General features: G+C 56.4%; 1 protein-coding gene and 1 long non-coding RNA gene across 5 annotated transcripts in view; one reads left to right on the top strand and one right to left on the bottom strand.

Moving 5' to 3' along the window:
- SLC45A4 (solute carrier family 45 member 4) overlaps positions 1 to 21,307 on the bottom strand; it is a 68,585-nt gene that overhangs the window by 33,039 nt on the left and 14,239 nt on the right. The gene's annotated exons all lie outside the window — the stretch shown is intronic.
- On the top strand, positions 13,904 to 19,552 carry LOC138446138 (uncharacterized). Its single transcript, XR_011259142.1, has 3 exons — positions 13,904 to 14,204; positions 17,080 to 17,265; positions 17,579 to 19,552. It is a non-coding gene; the product is annotated as an uncharacterized lncRNA (long non-coding RNA).

Here is a 21,307-nt window from a genome sequence, read left to right as displayed (position 1 = left end):
TTCTCTGAGCAGGGAGGGGACAGAGTCACCTGCGGTGAAAACAAATCCAGTCCCCGGAGAAACAATGTTTTCCAGTATGGAATCGGTCCTGGGGGAGGATATAGCCGGGACAACAACGGGAGACGGGACGAGAGAAAAGGGCACTTTTGGAAAGAGCTCCCGTTTCTGCTCCTCGGCCACGCCAGGGACCGACCACGGGCACTGGGCCCCAAAGGGCCAGACGCTGACCACCATGTTGAGGCGCACTCCAGAGGGTGCTGAAACCCGGGCCCTGGTCCTGCTTTTCCACCTTCCTGGTACTGGTGACCAGTCTCCACCTAGACGCACACGCCAGGAGCAGGTGCCGACTGCTGAGAACCTGCCTAGAATCGTCCCCCTTGCTGCACCCCCGTGAAAGGCCAGACAAGGATGCACTTACATGCCTGCTCTCTGGACGAGGGCCTCCATTCAAGCTGAAGGGACCTGACATCACACAACAAGTGACTTCATGTTAAGGTGGGTCGGTGGGTGGATATCTTACCAAAAAATTTCAATTGTTTTAAATAAAAATATTTCTGCTTAATATTCACTTAATCCAAGACATCTAGCTCCTACTTTTCACCCCAGAAAGGACCAGAAGTTGAGCGGTAGTCTTCACTAAGCTTCCTTCTGAGGGAGCCTTGGAGGTGATAGGGGGTCCTTGGCCCAGCGGCTGGCAAAGCTGAGCTGCTGACCCTGGGGGTTCAGAGACCCCGCCTCACTCTTCCACCAAACTGAGGCTTTCTCATGCTCTCCTTCCTGCCACCAAAACTTCTCGGGCAATCACTGACTGGTCCAAGGGGTCCGACCCATGTATCTGCTCCTTACGCCTCCCACTTCGCTGCAAGTCCACAGCTGCACCCTTCACCTGCGGCTGCCATCAAACTCACAAATGTCCTCCGGCCTCATCTCCATCAAGGCCAGTGTTTCCAAACTGGCCCCTTCCTACACTCTTCTCTAAAACACACGGTATCGTGACCTGTTCTCATGTGCGCAATGTAAGCAGGACAGTGTTAAAGCACCCAGCGTGAACCCTTGGCAGCGCTCTCTCATGCCATCCCTGGTCGGCTGAACTCTTGGCAAGAGGGACAGTAACCCATTTTCTCTGAGACCCTAAGGACTTAATTATCATCTTCAAACCCATCAGTTCTGTCCCCTCGCCCCTGGTCCCACTGTGTGTCTATCCTGAAAGTCAAGCTGAAATAAAGGAAACTCTGCGAGTTGGAAGTGGAAGTCATTCAGTTGTGTCCAACTCTGTGTGACTCCATGGACTACGGCCTACCAGGCTCCTCTGTCCGTGGAATTCTCCAGGCAAGAATACTGGAGTGGGCAGCCATTCCCTTCTCCAGGGGATCTTCCCAACCCAGGGATCTAACCCAGGTCTCCTACCATGGCAGGTAGATTCTTTACTGTCTGAGCCACCAATATGAGAAATGCTGGGCTGGTTGAAGCACAAACTGGAATTCAGATTGCCAGGGGAAATATCAACAGCCTCAGATATGCTACTACTCTAATGGGATGATACTACTCTAATGGGAAAAAGCGAAAAGGAACTAAAGAGCCTGCTGATAAGAGTGAAAGACAAGAGTGAAAAAGCTGGCTTAAAACTCAACATTCAAAAAATGGAAATCATGGCATCTGGACTCATCACTTCACGACAAATAAATGGGGAAAAAGTGGAAACAGTGGAAGACTTTATCTTCTTGGGCTCCAAAATCACTGTGGACTGTGCTGCAGCCATAAAATTAAAAGGCACTTGCACCTTGGAAATAACGCTATGACAATCCTACACAGTGCGTTAAAAAGCAGAGACATCACTTTGCCGACAAAGGTCCATCTAGTCAGCTATGGTTTTCCCAGTAGTCACGTACGGATGTTAAAAGTTGGACCATAAAGAAGGCTGCTACTGCTAAGTCACTTCAGTCGTGTCTGACTCTGTGAGACCCCATAGACGGCAGCCCACCAGGCTCCCCCGTCCCTGGGATTCTCCAGGCAAGAACACTGGAGTGGGTTGCCATTTCCTTCTCCAATAAAGAAGCCTGAGCACTGAAGAATTGATGCTTTTCGAACTGTGGTGCTGGAGAAGACTCTTGAGAGTCAATCCTTACCCGTCAATCCTAAAGGAAACCAACCCTGACTATTCACTGGAAGGAATGATCCTGACCCTCCAACACTGTGGCCACCTGATGCGAAGAATCAACTCACTGGAACAGATTCTGATCCTGAGGGCAGGAGAAGGAGATGACAGAGGATGACATGGTTAGATGGCCATCACTGACTCAATGGGCACGAATCTGAGCAAGCTCTGGCAGACAGTGACGGACAGGGAGGCCTGGCGTGCTGCAGTCTATGGGGTCACTAAGAGCTGGACATGACTTAGCAACTCAACAACAACTGCGTGTCGGAGAGTGAAGAGTCATTTCAGCAACAGCTAACACTGAGGCAATAAGGCTCTGCAGTAAGTGCATTAGGATTATTTTAAGGCTGTGAGTCTCAGCCCCAGGGGCACTGGGCGATGCCTGGAGATGTTTCTGGGTCTCACGACTGGAGGCAGGGGTTGGTATCGTGCTTCGGGGGAGAGTCCAGCGATGGGCTTAGCATCCTGCAGCCCCAGGGTGCCCCACAGCAGAGAACGACTGTTTCCTAGGGTTATTATTAAACAAGAGGAAAAGTGCTCTTTAAAATGCTGAAACCCTTATCACACTGTGAATCAGTCAACCAGCCCAGAACTTACAAACTCCACTGCACTTCCTTCCCCTTTGTTTTCTTACGCAGCCTCTGCCCAAAGCAGAAGAGGAAACACAGGGAGCTCAGGACACTGGTTCCCCGAGGAGGGGTCTAGGGTCGGGCGTTTAAGTGGGAAGGGGTGTGAGCAGTCCCCTCCCAGTCAGTCACCCCGGCCACAGGAGGTGGCATTACTGGGCACTTATTTTCCAAGAGAAGGTAAGAGCCGCCAAGGGGCAGTGAAGGAAGCCCAGCCGGCCGCCTGGCCTCGGTCACGTTCAGGCTGTGGGATCCAACCCCAGGCCCAGGGCTGCACCTGCCCAAGGGCCTGCGGAATCAGCTAGAGATGGCCAGGAAGCCCAGGAGGCAGAGGTTGCGCGTGGGGGAGCGAAGGGCCCGGCGCCCTTAGGAAAGCCGCCCGCCGTCAGACCACCAGGCCAGTGCGAGCACGCTCCCTCTGCGGTGCAGAGCGAGTCTCCACACCAGAGACCCTCCTCACATCTGGGGTCCTCACCAAACATCTAAGAATGGCCCAGCCATGGTCTCTGGAAAGAAAGTTCGGAGGGAGCCCCTAGTGGTGGTGGTGGCGGCCGCCTGCACCCCCAGGACTCTTCCAGGCAGAGGGTCCAGCCACCTGCCATCTCCCTCATGGTCAGGGGCGGGCACAGCCACCTAACTGGTCAGCAGAGCCTGCCTCACACGGGGCGTCCTGCTGGCCAACCAGGCAGCCCAGGAAATGTGCACTTCCAGACCTCAACCACGGCAGTGTGCGCAGTCTTCTCAAAAGGGGGGGCCTACCGGGGTTGGGATGGCGCTGTGGCCTGTCAGGGGGTTCACCCACCCTCTAGATCTGGCCCTGATGCCCCTTTGCGGGGGCAGCAGGAAGGACCCAGGCTTCAGGGCGGAAGGCCTGCCCCCCGCTTCCCACCACATCCCACCTTCCCAGCAGCCGTCTGGTCGCTGCTGCATGACTTCTATGCGAGCCCACCCCAGCACTCGGAGCCCACCCCAGCACTCGGAGACTTCGCCTCCCTCTCCCCACACGGACCCTGTCCAGCGAGCCCAGCAGAGGCCACCAACAGGTCCTGAGCTGGGAACACATCTTCCCTCTCGCGGCTTCTCCCAGAATCTCGTTTCACTCCGGCATGTTTATTTGCAAGAACTCTATGAGCAAATGACCTTTAAGAGTCTGACTAGCTCTGGAGGGAAATGTCAGTATTTTTACTGAGATTTCACTGATTTTATAAATAAGCTGAAGGAGAGCCACCACCCTTAGGGCTGTCTCCGTATATCCGAGTCCAAACCCAGTGCCTTTCGGGAGAATTTCAACACGTTCCTCCTACAGTTCTGCACATTTCTTGTGAAGTTTCTTCCTAGTGATTTCATCTTCTCTGTGGCCACTGCGGATGCGATTTTCCCTTGCCTTATACCTTCCAAGTGGTTGGCTGTGCTCGTGAAGGGTACCAGGGCTTGCTCACTTTCTTAGGTACTCACATACAGCGAAAAGGTACCACTCAATCAGTTTTGACTAATCTATGCCAACAGGGAGGACGTTTCCAACACCCTGGCAAGCCCACGGGGGTCCTTTCCCATCCAGTGAAGGCTCATGGATTTGTATTTTAAGTTGATAACATGGTTCTCTAATTGTCTGAGTGAGAATGGGTGGGGGGAGGAGGCTATACCCAGACTGACAGCAAGTCTAAGCAGCACCAAGATGCATCCAGTCCCCAGCTCGATGGAGGCTTGGACTTGGGGTCCCCTCAGTCTGAATTATGCACGGCGCCTGCAGGACACGGCGTAGGGACCCAGGTGGCATGAGCTGGCCCCTTCCTGGGCTCTGACATGCATCCCCTCCCCCACCAACTCTCCTGCGAGGGCCCCTTCTCCTTGGGGCTCTGCTCTACAAGACGGAAGGAGAGCAGCTTTGAGGAGAAAAGGAAGGTGTGAGTGGGGAGGGTGTCTCTCCATTTAGGGGGACAATCGGACACCGCCAAGCCAGGTTCACTTTGTAACGCAGTGCTGTGAAGTACACGTACAGCGAGCAAAGGGGCTTGCTTTAAGGAAGAAAGAAAGAAAGAAAGGAAGGAAGGGGCTTTCTTTAAGGAAGCTATCATCTAGAAAGGCCAGAGCTGTTAATTACAACATCTAAAACCACGAAAATGCTCTCCTCTGAAACACCTGATGTAAGAGGCCCGAGCTAAAGTGTGACAACACACTGAAGCAATCTGAGGATGACTAGGCTGCTGCCTCCCGAAAGCCTCCTCCTGACTTGCTCGAAGGAGCGGCGAGGCTTCCGCTGTGACCTGTTCCACTAGGCTCTGCAGAGCCTGGAGGGACTCTGAAGTCAGGCCTCCCTCCGGAGCCTGCCTGACGACGATACTGTTGTGATTCGCAGATGCACCGAGACAAGCGGAACTACAGTTGTTCCAATCAACAACTTCCTCTATTGTCCTGCTTCTAATTTCAGGGGGACTGATGCCAAGACACGTGACTTCCTACAATGTGCTGTGTGGAAAAGCTGGCTGTAAACTTCACGCCACCAAAACCTTAACTGAAGCATAATTTTTTGACAGGCAGTAAAGAGTCTATGCAAGTCACAGTATCCGATGGGAACACGATCTTGAAGGTCAGGGACCCACACGCGCCGGAGGACGGCTGGACGGGGGCTCAGGCGCCTTGGCTCCTGTCTCGGCCCCATGCACACGCGCATGCACACAGCGTTACAGGCAGGGGACGAGCAGCCCGTGCTTTGCGGTGTCTGGTTTTGTGGCAAGGGCTGTTTGATTTGTACACTCACCATCTAAGACAGGCATCTCTACCCTGGAAAAACTCATCAGAACTGCTAACATTTTCGTAAGACGTCGTCAACTATCAGCCTCAAATAACCCACCAAACCAAAGCATAGGCCCCCCACTACCATCAGCCTGCTGTGCCCCCCCACCCAGACATGCATGGCAAAGGCGACTGCCTGAGGGCAACAGTGAAGCCGGCGGCACAGGGCAGACGGCTGTGCGCCAGAGAGGACCAGCTGCTGCACCAGGGGAGAAGGCCTAAGACGGAGCCAAGCAAAGCCAGAGGCCCTAATACAAAAGCGGACAACATTCTGGTAAAAATCTGCTTATAAAGTTACGTCCTTCAAAGCATTTCAGAAATGCCATTGATTTCCAACATAAAATCAATGCTGTATCAACAGAATGAGAAGACAGGCCCCAGACTGGGAGAAAATACTTGTAAAAGACACAGTGATAAAGGATGCTATCCAAAACAAACCCGACGGTGAGGAAATGAACAACTCAGTTATAAAGGTGGGCCAAAGACCCGAACAGACAGCTCACCGGAGAAGACAGAGGTGGCAGATGAGCACAGCAAAGACGCTCCACATCCAGTGCCTGTCATCAGGGAAACGCAAATTCCAACAGCAGCGAGACAGCCCTCCACACCTGTTACAACAGTCCAGGCCCAGAGTGCCACCAGCACCAACGCAGGCGGGAACGAGCGGCAGGAACCGCACTCACTGCGTGGGGACAGACTGGTGCAGCCACTTTGGAGGACAGTTTGGTAGCTTTTTACCAAACTAAACATACTCTTAGCCTGCGATCCAGCAATCGTGTTCCCTGGTATTTTCCCAAAGGAGTGGCAAACTTATCCATAAACACCTGCACGTGGATGCTGTACAGCAGCTTTATCCACGATGACCGAGACTTGGAAACAACCAGGACGCCCTTCAGTAGGTGAATCGCCGATCTGCGGCACATCAATGAGACAGTGACCAGCACTAAAAAGAAATGAGCCATCACACCGTGAAAGCCGTGAGAAACATCAAATGCACGTTAGTTCAATGAGAGATGCCAATCTGAGACGGCTACGTATTCCCAGACTCCAGCGACAGGACATTCTGAAGAGGCACAGCTATGGACACAGTACCAGGACCAGTGGTTTCTGCCCGCCTAAGGCAGAAAAGCAGCGAGTCTTGGACCTCCCCACGTGGCGTCCTGTTATGGGAGCCGAATGGACCGACACGCTGAATCCGTGTGAACCAGGAAGGCCGAGGCAGCATGTTTAAAAACGCAGACTCCAGGGCTCCTGTGTGCCACTGAACCACGGCTCTGGAGAAGGGCGCGAGGGTCTGCAGGCCTGCTCGCCCCAGGTGGGAGCCGCTGGCCACAGGCACCTGGCCAACAGCCCACTGCCCCTCTAGGTAGGAATGACTGGTCTGTGACTTCGTAACCTCGCCTGTGTGTGTTCTGTGCCACGAGACCTGGCCGAGGGCACTTCAGACACTGAACACCACGTCGGATGTGCCTTCTGATTGGCTTGCTGGGAACTTGGTGCAGGCAGAGGGGGCGGGGGAGTAAGGAGGCACGTGACTGCGCGTGTCAAATACTCGGAGTATGCAGAGACTGAATCAAAGGAAATCTGGAAAGGGGCCCCAGGGAGCGAGGGGATGAAAATATTGCTACACTGTAACAAGCCAGTCTAATTAAAGTGTTTCTCAATGGATTAGTATCCCAGCAACGTGCAGGAGCCACCGGCCCAGGCAATCCAGCGAGCTTCTCCTGGACGGCTTTTCTGTGACTCCCGGGCCCGGCCCAGCCCCCTGGTCCCTCCCCAGACAGTGCTTGAGACCTCCCCGTCAAGGGCACCCAACCTGGGCCAGGCTGCCCACTCCCCTGGGAGGCCAGGTCACAGTCCCCACGGCAGGGACGCGGGGATGTGGCCCCTCTCGTGCGTCCTCAGGACAGGAGGAAGCACACCCTCCTAGAGATGGTTTTTTAAATGCCTGTAAACTGGCATACTGCACCTTAATCTCAAAATACGCTCTGTTTAAGAACTACTTTCTAAAAGTTGTCTCTTAGGAAGGCATCGTACAGCAGGACCAGGGGGAGCATGGAAGGCTCGGCTCCCCTCCACCTGACCACCTTGGGGCGGGGGGGCTGGTCTGCTCTGATGCGGGTGTGCAGGAGCCTGCGAGCCCTGCAGAGGACGCACGCCACCGTACGGGACTCCATGCTGCCCCTGCCCTCACGCCCTGCGGAAGCAGTCGCTCTGAACCACCTAAAAGCATGGCATCAGGTCAAACAAGCAGAAGGGCACGTGGAAGCAAAGCTGGCAAACACCAGTGACAGCAAAAATGTTCAACAGTGGATCAGTCAGAGCACATCCCATCTGGACTTGCCTGGTGGCACAGTGGGTGAGGATCCATCTGCCAATGCAGGGGGCATGGCTTCGATCCCTGGTCTGGGAAGATTTCACATGCCACGGGGCAAGGGAGCCTGAGAGCATGACCTGCTGAACCCATGCGATGCGACTACCAAAGGCCGGTGCCTAGAGCCTGTGCTCTGCCCCAAGAGAACCTCGCGCACCACAGCGAGGAGTGGCCCCTGCTCGCCACAACTGGAGCACGCCCAGCACAGCAGCGGAGACCCAGTGCGCCCCCTCCCCCCAGCTTCCAGGGCGTTAGCGTGGACACGGAGCACGTTCTCAAGCAGCAGCTGTCTTCACTCTCTGCTAAAGGAAACTGCTACCCACACTCGATGGAAAACTCAGAACGCTCGTGTCAGAGGAAATGACCCTGAAACAAGGACAAACTGCCCTGTCCCCAGAGAAAACATTCTCCGCGACTTTCACCTTCTGCTAAAAACAAAGACCTGCTCACCTGACTTCTCACCTCTGACCTTTACACGGGTAGCCTCTGACCTTTATATGGGTCGGGTCTCCTTCATTTGCACGTCAGGTGAGTAGGAGGTTTTTTTGTTTTCTAATTAAAAATCTCTGAGAGGTTTTTTGCCTTTCTCTTCTCGTAAATGTTTCTAGCATCAATTTGCCACTTTAGCCACTGGGGTCAGGATGAAGCTTTGGCTGCTATGGAAACAGCAACAAGCTTTTAAACCACACTGCTCCTGCCTAACTAGGCAAGGAAAACGGAGCTTCAGGATCAACCTAAAGGCCGAGTGGGCAGCCACTGCCCACAGTTCCAGAGGAGACTAGCATTTCCCCAAAACTCACTACCTCATCTAAGGTACAGGACCAGGTACCCACAAACGTCATCTACAGTGTGTTAGAGACAGGCAAGCAGCTGAAGGGGATGCGTTAACAACCAAACATTATTTAAGAACATGAAAACAAAAGATTGCTCACTTTACACACATACAACCAAGAACAAGGAATTCCCTGGTGGTCCACTGGTTAGAACTCCGCACTTTCCCTGCTGTGAGGCTGGGTTCAGTCCCTGGTGGGGGAACTAAGATCCCATAAACCTCAAGGAACAGCCAAGAAAAGAAAAAAATACAGAAACAGACCTCAAGGACAAGGGTATAATTAAGGGCTACCGCTAAAGACTGCAGAGCTGTAATGAAACGTTCTGATGGTACTTGTATCAAATCAAAGCAGCGTCCAGAGTCCCCTCTCAGGCAGAGGACAGCGCCCCACGAGGAAGTGCTAGGAACCACCGAACTGCCGAACAACACGGGATGATTTGAATTACAGTCCATGTGTCAAGTAAACACAAAATGGCCAAATGTTTTCAAAGTGAAGAAGTATGAAATATATTTGAGGAATGTTCAAATCAAAACTAGTTCTCTTAGAAGGTAAACATTTTGGTGAATGAAGGGAACACACACAGCTTTAGCTGGTGTTACAGTCATTCTTACTAAGACCATAAAGACAACCAGCAAGAACATTCTGCAGCATTCTGCAGTCACCGCCCCCCCCACCCCCAACACACACACACACCTGAAGTCAGCTGAAGGTCAGCGTGCCACACAGGGGATGAGTCATCGCTGCACCATTTACAGGACTGCCAGGCGCTGCTGAGCGACAAGACCGTGGTCTAAACGCACACTGCAGGCCTTGTGAAGTCTTTCCACCCTTCCTAGGCCTTCTCACTGTCTCAGTCACCTCTGGTCCGTTTTACCAGGAGGAGGGTGTGGTCCTAGGGCGCTGGGGAGCCCCACTGCAGGCAGGCACAGGGGAGGGCCCACTCCCCTTTGAGCTCAGGCTGAGCCCACGGGACGCCACCCTAGGCGGAGGGGGTGGGATCCTCCCAGAGGGCATCAATCAGACTGTCAGCTCAGGAATCTGTCCTCCGTCTTGAGCAACTCCTTAACCTGAGGGCCCCTGAGGGTCTGTGATGAAAAAGCCCACTTTGGTAACTGAATCCTCCCCGCTGTCTGGAGAAGTCTGCAACTCAGGGCCAGCGCCTTCCTGGGGTCACCGGGGCTGACGCGCTCACAGCAAGTGGCACGATCACCTGTGGGATTTATTAATCCCGGCTATCCCGACTCCGTCAGAAACGATTTCTCACAACTGCAGTCCTCTAGGTAGATAGGGAAAGCCTCAGAATGTAAATGTAAATACCCTTTGATCCTGCAATTCTGCTCTTTGGAGAGCAAAGCCTGTACAGTCTGCGGACCAACACCACTGAGAAACCTGCTCACATAAAGGAAGATGGATTCTGACACAAACTCCACGTTGTGGGATTACCTGTTGACATGGAAATGTGCCTAATAACAGGCACAAAAGGCACATTATAAATCAACGACACTTACCGGTCCCATAAAGTTTTTTTTTAAGGTATGGATGCAGAGAGGAGCTTTCTGGTGGCTCCGCCATAAAGAACTTGCCTGCCAATGCATGAGTTCAGTTCAGTCGCGTCTGACTCTGCGACCCCATGGACTGCAGCACGCCAGGCTTCCCTGTCCATCACCAACTCCCGGAGCTTGCTCAAACTCATGCCCATCGAGTTGGTGATGCCATCCAACCATCCCATCCTCTGTCATCCCCTCTGTCGACCCCTTCATGCAGGAGACGCGGGTTCAATCCTGGGTTAGAAAAATCCCCTGGAGGAGGAAACGGCAACCCACTCCAGTATTCTTGCTTGGGAAATCTCATGGACAGAAGAGTCTGGTGGGCTACAGTCCATGAGGTCGCAAGAGAGTCGGACACGACTGAGCAACTAAACACCACCACTGAATGCAGAGAAAGAGGTATTCTGAGCGATTCACCATTATATATATATTGCTGTTGCTTCTATATGACCCAAAGTTATTTCCTAATTTAGTTTCCCTATCCAAACTTCACAGAAGAGCTTGATATGTGGAATGACATTCAGGACTCTTCTACAATGAAGCTGAATCTCAGATGGTTCAGAGAGTGCTGACAGAGGCTTGCAAGGCCAGGCGCCCGGAGAGAGTTGGATGGGGTTGAAGGGTGGGGGAGCCAGGTCTGCAAAGCCAGCTGTGGACTCAGCTCCTGGCGGGTCCACTAAAAGACTCGGAGCTGATCACCAAGGACCAGCTCAGAAGCTCTTCCCAATCTGTCATCAGCAATAAAGTAACTACAGACCGTTCAAGTCACCCACCAGGAACACAGCAGGTCCCTCCCCAACAGTCCAGTACATGGGCGCTACCTCTCTGTCCTGTGTTGCTGGGAGGCCCTTCCTCGGTGGCTACTCCGGTTTCCAAGCACAATTACAGGGCTGTTCGCCAACAGCACCTGTCGCTCCTCCTGGAGCCCAGATTTCGCTCTGCTTCTTTCTTTATTTAGCCTTCTCTCCGCTGGACTGACGTCAGGCACCCATCCCAAGCTGCAGCACCACCTGCTTCGTCCATCACGGATTCTCCCACAATGCACTGCACTCAGGGGTACACATGGCCAGCCTCCACTCCCAGGTATGATGCCCATCAAGCAGTCAGGGATCAACCCTCTTCTCTCCAGGCCATGAGCAACAAGACAGAAAAGTCCTGCAAGGTCTGAAACAGATTCACCTGGGGTTGAGCAGCTCTCATGCTTGTCTAGCACTTTGCCCCTCCTGAGGTCCAGATGGCACCAGACGCCCCAGGCCAAAGCCCGAGTTCAAGTTTCTCAGCTGCAAACACTGACAAGCGCCTTTCTCTCCCACTAGTTAACCCATGGGTGCTGACATCACCCAGGACTAAGTGCTGGCCCCCCCCACCTCCCGAACAACCCAGGACTGGATTACAGCAGACACACAGACACACAGACACACACACAGACACACAGACACACACACACACACGGGCTGGGTGGCTCCAAAGCGTGAATTTATGAACATACAGCACTGACCACAGAAACCTGCCAGTGATGAAGGGTTTCCAGATGCACTAAAGATAAAGGTAAGGGGACTTCCCTGGGGGTCCAGCGGTTAAGAAAAGTGTTCAAAGTGTCAGCTGCTCAGTCATGTCCGACTCCCTTGCGACCTCACAGCCTGTAGCCCCCTCCAGGCTCCTCTGTCCATGGGAACTTCCCAGGCAAGAATACTGGAGGGGGTTGCCATTCCCTTCTCCAGGGGACCTTCCTGACCCAGGGATCAAACCCGAGTCTCCTCCATCGCAGGCAGATTCTTTACCGTCTAAGCCACCTGGGAAGCCCACCTGTCAACGTAGGGGACGCAGGTTCGATCCCTGGGCCGGGAAGATCCCACAAGAAAAGCCGCCGCGATGAGAAGCCTGGGCAACCAGAGGGGGCCTCGCACAGCAGCGAAGTCCCGGCGCAGCCAGAGATGTGTGATTTTTTTAAGTAACAAAAAAAATGTGTTCCCTCACTGTAAATAAGCTTGTCTTCCTATCCAAATTTCTGTGTACATGTGTTCTACCAGTTAACTACTTCTGCAGTTCTATTTCTTCTTCTTGGTTTTGTATAAAAGGACAAAAATGAAAAAGTTGGAATTCCTCTGAAAAAAATAAGTAAATGTAAGGGGTACAGAGTTTCTGTTGGGGGAGAAGAAAAAGTTCTGGAGATGACAGCGGTGGGAGGCACACCTAGAAAATGACCTGGAGAGTCACGATGGCCAGAAATGGAATTTTTTTCCCCCTGCAGAAACTCAGTGCGTCCCGCAAACAATTCAGCCAGCACCCAGAGGGACACTGGGGCGTGGACAACGTGTGTGTCTGTGGCTGCAGCGAAGACAGCAGGAAGATGGGCTCTCGGCCCCACTCAGGCCACAGGCAGCTCCGTGCACAGCGCAGGCGTGAGCCAGAAAGGAGGGACAGAGAGGGAAGCGCTGAGGCCGCGAGGAACAGCGAGTCAGCGGCTGCAGGGAGTCAGCTGACCCAGGAGGAAGTGCCTGGTGTGACTGAGGTCTCTCCAGGGCAGAGGCACCGCCCCCCGGGCGCCAGCCCTCAGGCCCCTCCAAGGAGCACCAGTGCGGCGCAAGTCCCCACATCCCGGCCTCCAGCCCCAGAACAGCCCGCCTAAGGCCCCTCTGCCCCCACCGGCCTGGGCCCCCAGCCCCTGGTCACTGAGGCTTAACTCGCCTCTGGACCTGCCTCTCATCAGAGCCACACGAGAGTCCCCACGTCTGTCCCTGTACAGAAGCCGCAGCACTCACCTCTACCCCAGACCCCTGGGCAGGAGGCAGGGGCACAAACTCGAGGGTGCCTGGTGCTAAGGCCCTGGACATCCTTCCACCCCCAGAGGACTTCCTCACCTCCTACCCGGACACTCAAGAGTCGAGAGGGGCTGCCGTGTAGGGAAGCGGGCTCCAGAGAAGACCCAGGAAGCTACTTCTTCCACTGAAAAAATAATGGCCTCAGGAAAGTTCTTAGTTCCTCGTCAGTGTTTTCCTTTAGACCTGAAACCTCCTGACCACACATAAATAACACCACCTTCTGCACATTCTTGTTACACCTATCATTTTTTATTTCCTGCACACTGCTGAGTCTTTGAAGACTGCATGGTGAGGCAGCTCTCCCTCTGAAAGGCAGCACCTCCACTTTTAAAGGGACGATTCATAAAAACCAAGAGCTCCATGTACAAAGTCCGCGTTCCTGAAAAGCCTGCCAATCATAAAACGAGTAACACCTGAACGTATTACAAAACCAGCTCTGGGCGCCAGGTCTCCCCTCTCCCAGTGCATGCCAGTGACAGACAAAAAACACAAGGATAAAGCCCTCTTTACCAGAACAGCCAACACGATTCCATCTGTTAACAAAAACTAACTGTTGCATTAAAGGTTGCAAGTTCAAACACAATCTGGCTATTGTAAGCAGTGCCTCAGTTTATCAATGTAACAATGACTCTCTTTCACAGACTGATAAAGCTCTCTGCAAATAACTTGCCCTCCAGCATTTCTGAGATACTTCACAGGATAAATATTAGCTTGGGACTTGCCTACAGGAGAAGTGAAAGCTGCCAAAGAAGCAGTTTTACAAAGGAAAAAAAGAAGGAACAGCAGCAGCTGGAGAGAAGCAGGTCGCCTTGCCCTGGGTCCCCAGGCCCCAGGCCCCCTGCCCACCCACTCTGGGCCGCCGGGCACAGGAGGGCAGGACCGTGGCTCCTGATCAGGGGTGCAGTGCCAGGCGCTCAAGCAAACAACCCAGCAGGCAGAAAGAACTGGGAAACAGAGTTAATTAAAAGGAGATTTTAAGACAATGGTTGGGATGAAAGCGAGCAAGGAGCGTTCTTGCTCAAATCGGATTTAAACTTGACTTCTTGACAGACAGGTGAGTCTCCTGGTGACCAGACGCAGGCAGCAGGGGGATGGTGGGCCCAGAGGGTGACACCCCGCCGGCCAGGCCCATGACCGGCTCTAGACTGCCCCTCTCCTTGACTTCATCTGGGTAGCTTTACGTCTACTGTGTCAGCGTCCCACTCAGTGGGGATGGGATGCCAAGTCACAACAGCAGTTGCTGCCGAGGGGAGCCTGCAAGGGGAGACGAGAGCCTTGCCGGCAAGCGGGCGGCTCGAGGAGAAGGGCTCCCCAAACCCGGTGGGGACGAAGACTCAGCCAGGGTCCCCCAGACCTGGACCCCGACATCCTGGCTCCTGGGACGCCACGCTTCCGAGATACAGCAGGGCAGGCTCTGCATAGATAGAGGGGGTCAGCATCCCGTGAGTCCCAGCACCCTGGAAGCAGCCGAGCTTCTGACCTCGAGGTGGGAAACGGAGTGGAGATGTGGGTGCCAGGCCTGAGACACCTCCATCCACAGCCCCCACCTGCAGAGGGGGTTACACTGCAGCAACGCAGGCCTCCGGGCCGTGAGGACAGTTCTGGAAACCCCCCACGTGTGTGGCAGGGGATGCGCTGGGCAGGTACTCAGTCCTAAGGACCCCAACCACCCAACAACGGGAACCAGCTCCCTGAGAATCTGAGCTACTGGACAGGCTCTACTCTGGGCGTGAATGGCCCAGAAGAACAAGAGGGAGCTCTAACAATGACGACACCATTAGCTTTATGAGGATTTTGACCCGGGGTTGTCACTGAGAGTGATAAAGTTATTATAGAAGCATAAATTTAGGTTAAGGATTCTACTTGGTTATCAGAACCAAGTGCAGCCTCTCTCTGTAAAGGCAGGCACGGAGCAGCTGACCACACCTCCCCTGCCGGCCACTAGGGCGACCCTGGGATGACCCTTGAGGAGGGGCGGGCTCAGAAAACAGGAGAGCAGGGCAGGCAGCTCGCCAGCCGGCCGAGGGGCTCCCTCTGACCCTCCCACCCCTGATTTCAGGTGCCTGGAGGGGAGGGGCCTGGCCGAGACCAGGAGGGAGCCTGTGTCCATGCTGCCCGCCTGCCAGGAGCCGTGGGCGACGGGGCTGGAGGTCTTAGCCGTGGCTGCCACAGGGCAGGGGCTCCCCGCCTCCACCATCCTGTCCCTTCTCCTGGCCCCTCACAGGGACACCCACGTGTGCACTGGCCCGCAGGAGGGCTCTGCGCCTGACCCGCGTGCTAGCCTGTCTTTGCCAGGACAGATCCACGGCGCGGCGCACTGTGCAGCCTGGGACCTGTGGCTGGAGCCCGGACACACGGCCACAGCTCTGGGGCCAGCGCTAGTCTCCGCACCTCCTCAGGCCCCAGGGCTCCCCGCGAGTGGCACAAGCTGGGTGAGGCGGGGATGAGCGGCCTCCACCCAAGTCCAGATGGCCACGCCCAGCCCAGCAGGGCTGCCCCGGCAGTGCAAGCTGGCTCCGCATGGGCCCAGCACCAGGCGGCCGGTACCGGGCACCATCAATAAGCCACCCAAGCTCTGTTATTTTACAGTTTGCTACATCCAAACCCCAAAACCTCACCACTAAATGACCCTCCAATGTCCTGAGCTGTATGCAGAGCCTTGCGGGTGTGGGGAGCCAAGCCCAGGACCCCCAAGGACACCATGAGTCTCTGTGCAGAGAAGAGCTGGGGGCACTGAGTGCTTATCCCCTTGAGAAGCGAGCAGCAGCCCTCTCCAAGCAGGATGAGGTCTGAGTCACCTCATCCCCCGCCAGCCCCAGGTTCTGGGCCCCCTCGGGCTTCTCGTGCAGCGTCCTAGGACCAGTGCCCCGGGGCACACAGGAGAGGCAGGCAGCAGGGGAGACAGACGAGGACACCGAGAAGGTCTCAGGTTCCCCAGAACTGCCAGGTCGACACCAGCTCCAAGTCTGCCTAGGCATTTAGGGCAATCCCGCAGCCCCGGCCAAAGGGGGCTTCGTCCCCTCGGTGCTCGGCCACAGGGGTCCTCCTGGGCGACCCCTCCATAGCTTAAAGGCGCAGGGGGAGGCGGCAGTGCAGACAGGGACTCACACTCAGGTACAGCCCCGGCGGCGGCACGAGGTCAAGGTAGCCATGAGGAAAGGCCACGGCGCTTGGCGGTCGGCATCCAGCCCTTGCCCGGCACATGTGTGTCCACGCAAGGCAGCACCTCCAATGCACGGTCACGCACGCGCTGCCTGCGCCTGAGCCAGGTACCCAGGCCGGGGAAGGCGGTGGTGGGGCGTCTCCGGCGGCCCCGACGAGGGCTGACGTCACACCACCACCCCCGGCTCTGACTACGGCCACGAGTGCCCTGGGACTCGGTGACCACAGTGACTTTCTGCAGGGCAGCATCGAAAACGCTGAGGTTCATGATCTATGAAGATCCCAGGAGAGCCGGGCGGCCCAGCATGGGGCCCTGATGTGGCCGGCGGGCCGCAGGGACGTGGGCAGGTGCCGGCCTCCCAGGCGCCGGCCGGCTCACGACACACCCCGGCACGCCGGGACGGAAAGTTGGCCAGGGCTGGCGAGGACGTGTGGTGTCTATAAAAATGTTCCTCCCGGGGGAGCCTCTGGAAACAGAGACTCCGAGATACTTTCATTCTTTTCCTTATTTGCCACTCTGAAAAATAAGCTGTGCTTCCTATTCTGAAATGGAATACGGTCAAAACCTTCTCCAGTGATTAGGGACCCAAAGAAAAAGGTCACCAGATCCAAAATATGTCTCGTTTGGCCAGGGGCCCAAAGTAACTCTATTCTGTTTATTTGGTTTCTCTCCTGGGGGATAAAAGCGTAATCCAACGCCAAGTTGGCCTGTGCTTGTCCAAGTCTTGTGAAGCCCCAAGACTCAGGAAGCTTCTTGCTCCCTCCAGCAGGTCCTCCTGGGCGCAGCCCCTGCCCAGGCCCAGGGGCTCGTCTTTGTCCCCAGGGGCCTCACAGGGGAGAGAGTCAGCACCCTTTCAGCTGCAGCCATCCGAGGTGTCCACCCTGCGCACTGACCCCTTGCCAGGATGACTGCAGAGAACAGGTGACTGGAGAGGCAGAACCAGAAACGGGCGGTAAGTAGGACTCAGCGTCAGCCTGGCTCCACAGCGGGTATCCCCCACCCCAGGAGGCTCCCTCCAAGCGCGAGCTCACCATCCTTGGGGGTCCAGCGAGGGAGAAGGGACCATGGGTCCCCGCCTCCCCCACCCACGGGACCTTGGCCAATGGCTTCCGCAACAGCAGCCGCTGGGACCACACCCAACACCCCAACATCTCAACAGGCCTTCCCGGGTCAGGGACCCATCTATCACTGCGAGCTCAGAGCCAAGCCTCACGGACAGGGCTGCTGCACAGGCAGTTCCCATGTCTGTCAACCCTTCACTCTAGGGTCACCAACTGCCCCATCCAGGGCGACAGGCCCGCTGCACGGCCCAGACCTGCATCCCGGTGCTGTGCACAAGGACCCACTTCAGAAAGCTTGCCCCCAGGGCGTGAAGCCCACGAAGCCGCTGGCCTCCCACTCCATCCTGCCAGCCTGCGTCCCCTCGGCGCCCTCTGTGCCCACGCTCACTGACAATGCTCCCCAGGATGGGCACACAGGGGAAGTCCGGGACAGAGGCTGGCACTGACCGCTGCAGAGGCTGAGGAACAGCACTGAGCACACGGGCTGGCGCACACTCCCTGAGGCCCACCCAGCGGAGCCCAGGACACACGCAGTTGTGAGATTTCGGTCTTCCCCAAACGGTCTCTGAAGACGCTCGATCTTGAGTTTGAGCAACGCTTCTAGAACCAGTGAGGGGGCTTTTCAGCCCCTGACATCAGTCCACAAGCTGGGTGTCCACAGTGTCCCAGGACACACCTGAGGCCGCCTGAAGGGGTGGGGGTTGTCACGTGGGGGAAGGTGGGTGGGGAGACCCAGGGGGCCCTCCCTCTGGGTTTCTCCTGAATGAACGCTGCCTCAAAGGCACAAGGGAGCCCAGCTTGGCTCCGGCCCTCTGGGAGCCCCTGGGCTGTGCCCCCTCCCAGGCCAGGGAGGCAGGAGTCTGAGCTCATGGTCCCTCTGGCTTTCAACTCTGGGCCAGAAAGACGGGGCTTGGGCACAGGCAAGGAGGACCTGCAGAGGCTAGCGGCAAAGGCCCCTCTGCACTCCCGGGGAGCTCCTAGGCTGGGGTAGGGGGCAGCCTCCATGTGCACTCACTGGAAATAGACCACAGCAGGACACATAAGCATGCAAGCTGCAAACGTACCTTATTGCACCTTTACAGACTCCTAAACTTGGAGGACACGGCAACCCACTCCAGTACTCTTGCCTGGAGAATCCCGTGGACAGAGAAGCCTGGTGGGCTGCTGTCCATGGGGTCACAAAGAGTAGGACACGACTGAAGCGACCTAGCATGCATGCATGCAAGCCAGCTTAAAGCCTTTCCAGAATAAGGTAAACATAAACAGAATAAGTCACCGTTCGTGAGCGAGCGTTTCCTGATTGGGTGCAATGCAGTGACTGCATGAATCTGCAGTGGACCTGGTTCCTGCCCACTGTCCCGGCAAAAGCAGGCCCAGGAGACCCCGCTGTCCCCTTAGCAGCAGCCCTGCCTCGACACTGCTGTCTTCTCCATGCACACACCTGCCCCCAGCAAACAGAAGCAACTGCCATTCACAGAACGCTCATAGCTGGGTGCGGCTGGCCCTGTGAAGGTATCTCCTGGCCAGCCGCCGGGGCTGGGGTGCCCCTCGTGAGGTCAGCATCCGTCCCTGGACACTGAGAACAGCAGAGAGTTACAGGGCAGACGGGAACCCAGGGCCGCTGCCCGACCTGAGCTGGCCGCTGCCGCTCCAGGCTGCGGGCACTGTCCCTCCTCCCCCATGGCCACCAGCTCTGATCCCGTTCAGAACCGCACACCGAGGGCACCGCCATCGAAGGACAAAGGCCTGCAGGGCCTGCGGGAAGCCTGTAAATGATGAGCGAGAAACTCAGCACACCACCTTACTCTCTCCTCAAGACTAATTTTAAAAGGGAGAAGACATAACCGCAGCTACAAACCTGCCCTGGCGGATATTTATGGCGTCATGACTCAGCTGCCCTGACGGCTGACAGGTGAGGTCACCTGGAGGCACCACAGTGTTTGCACAAGGGAGCCAGCAGCCAGCAGGGCCAGGAGAGCCGGCTGCGCACTGCCCCCAGGACCACCCTCCCTCCTCCAAGGCCCGCTGAGCCCCCAGGGCTGGCCCCCTGGAGAACCCTTCATGGTGCGCCTGCGCTACCCAGTGTCTCCCAGGGAGCACGGAGCATCCTTGGGAATGGAAGGATAGCCAGGCTGGCACAACAGCCAATTAAAGGCAGTTAGCTACAAACAGGAGAATTATGTATTTGGTTACAGAAGCTATTCTTTGGGGCATCTGGTTAAGTCTGTCAAGAAAACACTTTGGGGAACTTGCCCAGTGCTTCCACTGCGGGGGGCGTGGGTTCAATGCCTGGTCAGAGAACCCACATGCTGGGCACTTGTGGCCACCCCCCAAAAAGAAGGAAAAGAAGGAGAGAAGGAAGTTCAGACCATAAAAGGCTCACTGTGCGACTCACCACACCACCCTCCCCGAGGACTGCAGCGGGCTCACGCTGGGCCAGGGAGTCAGGCTGGCAGCAGCCTGGGCGCCTCTGGGCACCAGCTGGCCGCTGCCCGCAGGGTCCCGGGCAGGGTGAGCCCCTCGGTCCGCACGCTGTGCCACCCCCTCCCGCGCTCACAGACCCGACCCCACGCTTGTGGCCCAGCTCGGGGGACACAGCAGACAGCGGCACGTCCACCTGCGCGCGCTTCTGTTCACACGCTGCCCGACTCCATGGCCCCGGCCAGGACGCGCGGCCAAATGCGCCGGGCCAGCCCAGCTGCCGGCCCCTGCCAGCCTCCTGCCCAGTCACATGGCCCCACGCTCGGCGGTGCTGGCTCTGCCCTGCACGACGGCACACGCTCCCGCCCCAACCCGGGCGTGCACGGGCCCGGGAGGTCCCATCTCTCACTGGAGCGCATCCCTCCCTCCCGGGAGCCACCAAGCCTCTCCCTGGCACTGCATCCTCAGGCTTCGTGTGGGCGCATCACGGCAGCTGAAACTCTGAGCGACCTCCTAGGTGCCAACTACTGTTCATGGTGCTTTGTGTGTGCGAGCTCGCTCTGTCCTTGCAACAGTCCAATGCGGTGAACACCGTTCTTAGCCCCAGTTTGCAGATGGGAAAACTGAGGCACTAGGTCGCTTGCCCAGAAGCTGCAGGATGGTGACTGCTGGGCCCTCAGGGGGACAAACAGCAGCCCAGATGGCGATACTACGTGCCAGCGCTGTTGTGAGTCTGTCAACAGTGTCGCTGCTGGGCTGCAGAAACGAACGGGAACTGGCGGGGAGAGGCCAGAGCCCCATTCTGGTCTTGCTTTTTCGTGGGAACCCCCCCCGAAAAGCAGGGGTCAGGTGGTCGCGGAGACCGGCAGCTCACAGGGTGGGCCGGGTGGGAGGCGAGGGCCAGGCGGGCTGGTTCCTTTCCAGGCGGAAATTCAAACCTGGCCCGATCAAAAGTCTTTAGTTCCAAGCAACCCCACGCAGGAGGTTGTCCTTCGCCTTTCACACAGGACAGACAACCATTAGAGTGGAGCGTAAAGTCGCAGAGGCGTGCTATGCCTCGCGGCTTCCCATGAGGACGGGCCTCTACTCTTCAGGGCCGCGGACGGGGTAGCAGATTGCTGAGAATGATCAGGGACGGCTGTGCGCTCTGCATCTGAAGAGCATGAAGAGGCGGTGCTGTAAGCGGGGGGATGCCGGGTTTGCCCAGCTGAAAGGAGCTGGGCTGGAAAGGATCACATGGCCTGCCTCGAGAGGAGCTAAGTGGCCGTGTGCCAGAGACCAGAGGGGTCCCTCTGCAGAGGGGGCCTGGAGGAGGCCCACGGGGAAGGCTGCAGGAAGGCCCTCCTGTTCTGTCAGGGAAACAGACTCAGAGTGGAGGAGGCCGCTCCCCATTCCTCTGAATCGGGAGCCCGCCAAGCAGGCCCAGTGGACGCCTGGCACTGTACCTTCAGACCCTCCATCACGGCCCTAAGAAACACCCTGTCCCTCATGTCATCAATGAAAAGGAGCTGG

This window comes from Ovis canadensis, chromosome 9 (genome assembly GCF_042477335.2).
Source record: "Ovis canadensis isolate MfBH-ARS-UI-01 breed Bighorn chromosome 9, ARS-UI_OviCan_v2, whole genome shotgun sequence".
NCBI classification, from domain to species: Eukaryota; Metazoa; Chordata; class Mammalia; order Artiodactyla; family Bovidae; genus Ovis; species Ovis canadensis.
Note: the sequence above shows the minus strand (reverse complement) of the source record. Positions and strands in the feature narration are given on the sequence as shown.